Raw genomic sequence first — 7,486 nt, 5'->3', positions numbered from 1 at the left:
GCTATGTTAAACACTTGGAACTAAGTTGCAAAAGCCTTGAGATTACCCAATTTTAATATCAAATAACACTGAATTAGATTATGATATCTTTTGTTATAAGGAACAAAGACTATTTTCTACAGGAAAACTGACAAATTAGTAAACAACATAATTAAAAAAGAGCACTTTCTAAAAAAATATCTTATAAGAGCTGAAGCCAGCTTAACTAGTGATGAAAGTAAATGTCCCTTGCCAACTGTTTCATTACTTAATTTGCCTTATATTTAAAAAGCATTTCTGTATATTTAATCTATCCTTCATTTATCACTCACTCAGGCATTTTTTATTTCTGTTATTTAATCTAATAATAATAATCGCTATCTTTTCTCTGTACCAGACATTAATAGTAGTTTGGGGAAATTTTTATCATAATAGTATGTTATTATTGCTCCCCATCTAGTTGAAATCATTCTGGTTTCCTTCCATCTTGAAATATGGCCATACAGTTTATCTCACTCCATTTCATACATAGCTTGAAAAGACAGATTGTATTTTTAATGATTTATGTATATTCATATTGCAATTTCCTTCTGATGCTCAAGATATAATTTATGGCATCTCACTGAAGGGCACCTCCATGAGTCATGCCTCGGGTAGAATGAGGTGGATAGTTGCTGCTTTTCCATTGAGTTTGGTCACATCCTGATGCTCAGATATAAAGTGAATAACTTTATATTTGAGTAAAATAAAAATAAAAATTTTTTATATTTTTATATTTGAGTTAAAAAATAATAAAATAAAAAATTCAAAAATAAAATTCAAATATTTTGCTTTAAAAAATAACTAAGTTTAGTTTATCACATAAAGGATATCTTTAATAATTTTGATAAATCTTTCTGCTTCATCAGAATGTTACTAATAATTCATGCTTTGTTCTTGAGTTTCAGTTATTTTTTTTTTCTGATAGAGCATCAACATACCCAAATCAAAGTAAGCAAACTGGAATGGGAGATGGAGACGTCTAATAGCTGACATTGATACCTCTGACATTCTTCTCAGATACAAGAGAATCTCACATGAGTTTGCAAGACATTTTTTAATGCCTAAAGTTGATTTATATTTCTAGTAGGCTCAAGGAATTCTTCCACGTGGCCGCATGTTCAAGCGTTGCAGTATGCAATGTGGTTTTAAAAACTGCAGAAAGCCAAAAGCCCCTGGAAAAATGACTAGATTTTAACACTCACACTTGGGAAAATTCATTCTAAAATTTTTGTTAATTCCTATAGAACTTATTTTCAAGGGCTGTTACTTGGTAGAGTTTTCCCTTCCTAATTACTGGTGGTCATACCATTAATAGAGAGGTTATCCTCTACTGAGTTTAAATTAATTGGCACAACTAGTATTTAACCTCACATATCAAACAATGCGTGGGTAGCCTGCTTAAACCAATTATTTCTAAATGACATTTATATACAAATTCTATTAATTTTACCAGCAGTCAGAATATGTGTTTCCCTGGGCATGTAACACTCTGGGATTACTTCTTAAGTAAACTTCCAGCAGAGCCATGAGAAGCCTCCTTGCTTTCGGTAGAATCAGGAGTTCTCTTTCAGCTTTGCCTGCATTAATTAGCTGTTGCCTCTCTGCTCTTCTGCTGAAACCAAAAGGGGAGGAGCTGAACCCCTCTTGCTGGAGGCTGCCATCTTGTTTTGCCTCAGCTGTCCCACCACTTAGCCCCTGTGAATCAGTGCGGTCTTTACTCTAATTCCTTCGTAAGTTTGGATCAGCCTCAATTTTGTGACAGGATATGAAGCAAAAGTATAAATGACTTTTGAATGCATATAATTTTCATTTCAATTTTAATTTGTGAAAGTTTCATTAATTAATCTAAAGGAGGAGGTGAATTTCAAATTTTTGAAAGGAAAATTGTTTCTAATTATTGAGTTGGTAAAATATTGAAATTCATTTTTATATGTAAAAGTAAGAAGGAATTTCCTTTTATATATTCTGACCTACACTCAAATGTTTGTTTCAATGCAGGCTGCAGTTTTCCAGAATTTCCCTTTAGTCTGGTCTTGTGTTGAAAAATAGCAGAGGAAAGTTGGTGAGGGAAGGCGTTTCAACCAGAAGCTCTGCACCCACTTCTTTCAGACACTCTTCAGTGCAGAACATGGAGCTCTGCAATGTGGACGGGCACGGTTGAAGGATTTATTAAATGTATGATATTGGAATATATGGAAATTTAGAAACCAGTTTTTAAAAATTTTCACTTAATGTCTCCTAAATTTGTGATCAGCAGCCTTCAATTGGTGTTTAACTTGGCTTATGGCATGTTTCAGTGCAGAAAAAGGATTATGAGTATCTTTAGTTGTAAACATGGCAAGTATAGACTTTACGAATTCAGCAAAGTGTAGAAGTAATAGAGCAATAAATTACTGCTAAGTACTGGCTTAAAACACACACACACATGCATGCAAGCACAAGTGCACGTAAGCAAAATAAGCACTGCACTGCAGAATCCAAATGTGATCTTTTCTTTCTTATTTATTTGTTTTTTGAATAATATATGTGCATTCTCCCCAGAACTATCACAGTTTGAGTTGAAATAATCACTCTAATTTGTAAAGCAAAAAAAAGCACCCTCATTTGTGCTGATAAAATGCAACTTATGGCAACTCCAATCCTGTGGTTTTAATGTGATTCAAAAAGCTGTCTGTAATGAAGGCATGTATTAGAGATGCTAAAAGCTGATACCATGTTGTCTTTGTTAAGTTTTAGAGCAGTTCAGATGATGGGATAATGTGTCCATTAGACTTTCCGGTAAGTAGTTTTCCATTCACCTGAATTTGTTCCCAGATCCAGAGACTTTATTTTGTGGAGACTTGTCAATGTATGGAGTACTCACAGGCTTTCTAGTCCTGTTCATTGAATGAAACTGCAGTTTGAATGAGCCTCCTAAAAATGGCAATTTAAAGTTCTAAGAGATGGAAAATAAATCAATATGTCTGACTAACATAAAATATTTTCAGGTGGTCTACATTACTTAAAACTTTTTCAAAGGACACTTAAACCACGAAGGGGGTTTACTTAGCTGATGCTAACATCCATATAAAAACTTGAAATACATCTTAAACAAATCTGGGGTTTCGGGTCCTCTGAAAAATTGAAGCATATAAACCCTTGTGCCCTCCTGGCCCTTTTAAGTCAGGAAGGGCACCTAAGATGCTCAGGACTTGGAAAACTCAAATGTTTCAAATTGTCTTCTAATGGAATTCAGTTCTGGCAGCCCATTTTAAGGATTTCTGTTTTGACTCCACCCCATCCTTACAATGATTCCCCCAAACCTTTCATCTCCTTATAACATTGGGTAATGCACTTGTTTTCATGCATATTGTTGATCCTCTGTTGTTCCCATTAGATTGCATGCTCCACAGGGTAGGGATTTTACCTTTTTATTTCTCAGTGCCCAAATCAGGGCCTGTCAGTGCTCCATAAATGGTAGTCAAGTGAATGGGCAGCTCCTGTGGCCAGACCAGTTAAGCCCCAGTGTTTCAATGTGAAGTTAGTTCAAGGCTGCCAAATCCTGAAAGCTGGGTCATTGGGAAGCCCCAGAGCAGTGGTTGTAGGCTGGAAACGGAAACTTCAGCAATATGTTTGTTCAATTCCTCTGCCCCAGGGAAGGGACGACTCAGGAGTGCTGGGTACTGGACAACAGATGTGTTGGAGGAGGCCACTGAGAGGACATGACTGCTGGTTGATCTGAGACTGCATCTGAAATAAGGCCCCTCCCCTGTCCTTGGAGTGTACATCCCATCAGAGGCTGCTGCAAGGACACGACCTTGAGACAGTGATGTGGTGTTGAGATCATCTGGACAGTGCATGTGACAGTCCCATTAAGGCATCTATGTAAAGGGTTAAGATTTGGGGGTCTGGTGCTGGGGTCTTTTCTTGTGGGCCTCCCTTCAGAAATGCCTCGTGTGTTAATTTCTTTGCTTGTTACACCTGCCACCTGCCCACCTGGAGTGGCTGCCTCTTTCTGCAGCCTCTCCCTGCCCTCTGTTCCAGTGCCAGCTTCAGATCACATCTGGGAAACACCAAGAAAACATTAATATTCAGGTGACATACACAAGATAGTTGACAATACTCTATCTTGTACAATTTTGTAGTCTGTTCTTCAATTAATTTTGTGTCATATGTACCTTCCAACATGAGAAAAGTAACATTCTTGATGACTGTATATTATTGCGAACAATGAATTCAGCATATTTTACTATTCTCCTACCTTGGGAATTATTAAAATGTTATTACTTTAATCTTTGACTATTTATTTCCTCAGGGTGGATTCCTCAAAGCAATTGTACAATAATTTCTGATATACTTTTGACACTTGCCATGTGGTTAAAAATTTACTCTAATTATTGTTTTATTGTATCTCAATTTTAAATATGAACTATTTTTATTATTCAGATCAGAATATTCTCTGATTTCCCTTTGATTTGTTATTTTACTCATGGGTTATTTAATATACAGTTTTCCATTGCCAAACGTGTTAGTGTTTTAGTCAACTTTCAGATATTTACCAGTAGCTTAATAACCCTATAATCACAGAATGTACTTTGCATGCTGTAGGTTCTCTGAAGTTGTTGAGAATTGCTTTATGACTCAGCATATGGTTATTTTTAAAAATGATCTGTACATATTTGAATAAATTAGTGTAATATACCTGTAAGGTTAAGTTTTTTAATATTTTCCAAATATTTTGTTTTCTTGTTGATTAGTTTTGCTCATTCAATTTAGAATGACAGATTAGTATTTCCAACTATGATTATAAATTTGACATATTAATATTTCCAACGATGACTATAAATATGTTCTCCTTTAATCTATGAAGTTTTGCTTTATTCTTTTAAAACTAAGTTATCAGATGTATAGAAATTTAGAATTTATTTGTCTTCGGACAGTTCTGGGACTAGGATGAGTCAATGGAAGCACCTAATCTACAGAATTTAAGGAGGTTCTCACACCCAGAGCAAACAAGTGCAGGGTTGGCACCAGCGAGTGAGTCCCTCCTTAAACGTTGTGCCTTGGTGACTTACCTGTCTCATCCTGGTCCAAGCCCTGTCTTCTGGTAAACTAACATGTTACCATTATGACATCATCTTTCTCCTCTATCTAGTGCTTTTTTTCCTTAAGTCCCTTTTGATATATTTCAACATATTTGATACATATGTTTATGTCCTTTTAATTTCTCCATTCTTTTATTTCTATAAAGCAAAGCTCTGCTATGAGAAAGCCTTGCTCTCTGCAGACAGTCTTTGGCTTTTAATTGGGAGTAGAGAAATCATTTACTTATGTATTTGGGTTTCAATTGTCCATCTTATTATTGGTTTGCTATTTATATCACCTGTTTATCTTCCCATTTCTTTCCTTTCTTGTCTTCATTTGTATTTTTTAAGTAGTTTTCTGTTACTCTGTTTCCTCTCACGACTAGCTTAAAAGTTATGCTGTCAGCTGCTCCTTTGAAGTAACATGCCCTTTTCTCCGTCTGCTTTCAGTTTTCCTTTTGACTTTGTTTTTCAGCAGGTGTGCTTTTCTTTTTGTTTATACTGCATGTAGTTGAATCTTTGATATGATGTCCTTTGCTATCTTTTCAAATATTGCTTCTGCTCCAGTCATTCCTCAGACTCTAAGACTCCAGTTTGCATGTATTGAATCTTTTCTGTATTTCTCAACATTTGTTTCTCTTTTCTTCATTCTGGAACTTAGGTGAGGAGAAATTATCCAGAATGCATGGGCCACACTTTGAAAACTGCTTCCCTATGATGTTGCCCTAGGAGATCCCAAACAGCTCTCTGCTCTTAATGAGCTCTGAATCCTGATTTTTTTCTTAGCCCTGTGTGTCTTTAGAATACACTGTTCATCTTCTCATCCTCTATGTAATCTCTGTTGTGATGAATAGATTCCTCTAGGATAACCCTAAAGACCAAGGGTCATCTCTGGATTTTTTCTTGGGAATCTCAGCACATAATTCCTCACCATCTTCTCAATTCTACTTTTAAAAAAATATGTATGATTTAATTAAAAAAAATCTTTTCCAGTTGTTCTTTTGGGGAGCCCAGTTCAAATTCTTTGTTCTGCTAATACTGTTAGTAGATCCCCTCCATTTTCATTTTGAAAAAAAGAACGATTTTCTGTCATCTTTAGTGCAAGAGTAATCTGAAAGTTAAAATGTAATTATTTTTAAATGTTTTCTTTAGACATTGAAAATATGTGTAGTGTTAAAATCTGGGCATTTGTGTAGAGAAGGGTACATGTCACCTCCATGGTTAAATTTGTCACTAAATAAAAAATCATGATTTAACTTTTTCTTTTGGGCAGTTCCTGAGGTCTGCCCCCAGAACACAGAACAAACAAGAAAACACTCTTGAATATTAACACTTTTTAAAAGATGGCATAGGATTTGAGGAGGTATGAGGAGACGCTTCCTTTTTCTATTTGAATAAATCTTCTGTATATTTTCTCAGACCACAGTGAAAGTGGGCTCTCAGATAACTCCGAGATTGTCACCCAGATACGTATTATTGCATTCACCTAGCTAAAGAGTGCTTCTCTTACTTGTCATAGATGCCACTCTGATTCTGATAAAAACTCTGAATCTCTTTATTCAAAAGATAAGCCTATTCAGGAACACCAGGTTAAACCTGGTTTGAACAGTCTGGAAAAAATTTATTTTCATTCAAATTCTTCAAATATTTTCACTGGCCTTATTGGAGAATCCAAATGTGAATGTGTCCACACATACCTATGTGTTCATATACTGAGAAGCATTACTTGAATTTCTTTCATTTTGTTCTAGCCAGATGGTCTGAAACCAGTCATTCAGAAGCCCACTTTCATAAACAACAAAAAAAGCATATATGTGGGCAAAACAAATGTTTAAGAGTATTTATTTTCATTATAAGATTATGATTAATAATATTTAAAAACTACACTCACATATTCAAAATGTAAATATATTACGTATTTAAAACCTATTTGTTAATTCTTAACTTCATTGCTGAGATTTTTATTTTATTTTTTGTAAGACCTTATAGGTATTACCTATACCACTTTATATGATTAGTGTCTATATGTCCAGAACATGGAAAAGGTTAAGTGTAAAAAAATGATTTTAAGTATTTCTTTATTTCATTACCTTGTACATTTATTTCAAAATGTTTTCCTGCTGAGAAACAACTTAAAATAGAAAATTTAAAGCATATAACTAAAAGCTATAAATCTTTTAAATTATTTTCTATCATAGTGCCTAAAATGATCAGAAGAGAAATGTTCTCATATAGTTTAAATTGCGTTAGTTTTGGCTATTTTTAGTTTTTCTTTCAAAATTGAAAGAGTAAATCTAAGCTAATAAAAAGTGCTGGTTTAATTAGCAATAACTGAAATACAGTGAAGCCTTATTATTTTAGAGCCAATTAATACAGTATTTGAGATAATTTGAAAAGCAAAA

The sequence above is a fragment of the Manis javanica genome, chromosome 6, assembly GCF_040802235.1.
Source record: "Manis javanica isolate MJ-LG chromosome 6, MJ_LKY, whole genome shotgun sequence".
Taxonomy (NCBI): Eukaryota; Metazoa; Chordata; class Mammalia; order Pholidota; family Manidae; genus Manis; species Manis javanica.
Note: the sequence above shows the minus strand (reverse complement) of the source record.